At 33.8% G+C, this 1,625-nt stretch overlaps 1 long non-coding RNA gene across 1 annotated transcript; it reads left to right on the top strand.

The window, feature by feature from the left end:
• Positions 1 to 205: 205 nt before the first annotated feature.
• LOC122000150 lies at positions 206 to 767 on the top strand. The gene is made up of 3 exons (XR_006116977.1): positions 206 to 260; positions 500 to 598; positions 678 to 767. It is a non-coding gene; the product is annotated as an uncharacterized LOC122000150 (long non-coding RNA).
• Positions 768 to 1,625: the final 858 nt, after the last annotated feature.

Below are 1,625 nucleotides of genomic sequence, written 5' to 3'. Positions count from 1 at the left end.
ATGCCATTGATGAGGTCTAGCTAATGCTTACTCCATTCTGATATGTTGTAGTTAGCTTGTTCTTATCTACCTATTTGATTGTTGAATATAAAATTTTGGTTTGGTATCATTTCATATTACTCATTGTCTTTCTGTCAAAAGGTACTTGGGTCCTGTGAAGTATTTGAAGAAAGACAAGTTGGAAATGAATGGTTTAACATTTTAATGGTTGCCCTTTTGGTCAAACTGCAACCATTGTTCTCAGAGGTGGTGCAGATCAGGTTTGTTGCTAAAAAAGGCTTGTGTTTTACAAAGTTATAATGGAATAATGTGTCTATAGGGTCCAATGGCTTGATAAGATCCATGTAGCCTTACATAGAGTCAATGATGAATGTGGTCTAAGTTCCATATATCCAACCCAAAATAGTCAGGAGTCATGGCTTATTATTGTTGTTATTATTCTAATGTGAAATTTTATTGTTTTTGCTGATAATGAAAACTGCTTCTGTATCCTATTCAGTTCATTGAAGAAGCAGAAAGGAGCTTTCATGATGCCACTATGATAGTTAGGAGAGCTTTAAAGAACTCTACCATTGTGCTTGGTGGTGGTGCTATTGATGTAATTTTTTATAATTAGCCTTTGTTATTTCTTCTCTTGCTTGTTCCGTATTGTAAGTTTTTTTTGTCGTTACTGGTAGATGGAACTAAGCCGGTATTTAAGGGTGCATGCCCATACAATAGCTGGGAAGCCACAGCTGTTTATCAATTCATATGCCAAAGCTCTTGAGGTAGATGACTATGTGTACTTATTTCCAATTCATTTAAATCCTTGATGTTATTTGTGCTTCTATCTATTTATCACATGCTTTCAATAGTTGCTACTTTTTGATTTTATATGAATTACTTCTTTCCTTTTATTATAACTATGAACAATTAGACGAGGTATGTAGGCTTACATTTTGTATCTCGGTATTTAGTTGGTGATGTTCCCACATATTATAACTTTTCTTGATTTTCTCCCGAAGGGTGAGGAGTTGTAGACTATTCATGATTTAGTTCCTTATTAAGAATCCATCTTCTGTTGCTCATTGCATAGCATGTTAATCTCTCATGTTCCCATTTCTAAGGTTGTTCATTAGGACTTTTTAATTAAAATTCTTTTTCTACTTTTTGCACAATTTTGAAGATAATCTTGGTCTTTGTGGCTATTGGCTAAGCTCTCCTTGCCACTTCTATCCACCACATAGAGGTATAACTCTTTGTACAAATATAACTCTTGGTTTTTGTGGCTATTGACTATTATAACATTTTTTTAACTTGATACAAATCACTGTCATATCCCCTATAATATTAATTGTTGCTATTTGAGGGAAGAAAGAGAGTTGGTATTAAGAAGACGTCGATGACGGTAGATAAGACAAATGTTATTAAGTAAAAAGCTTTGCCACAAATCAAGGGAACTTTCTTTCTTAAAGGTTGAATGTTGATGTGAAATCCATCTCTTATTATCACTTATGCCCTTCAAATTTACTAAGAGTTGCAAGATTAAATAATTTTTACAACTCCTACTACCACAAGGGATTTACCTGAAGATTATGTTGAGAGGGTGAAACAAGTTCACGAAGTTGGTGGTTATGGATCTAAAG

The sequence above is a fragment of the Zingiber officinale genome, chromosome 7A (assembly GCF_018446385.1).
Source record: "Zingiber officinale cultivar Zhangliang chromosome 7A, Zo_v1.1, whole genome shotgun sequence".
In the NCBI taxonomy this organism is placed as follows: Eukaryota; Viridiplantae; Streptophyta; class Magnoliopsida; order Zingiberales; family Zingiberaceae; genus Zingiber; species Zingiber officinale.
This window is presented reverse-complemented; position numbering and strand designations above follow the sequence as displayed.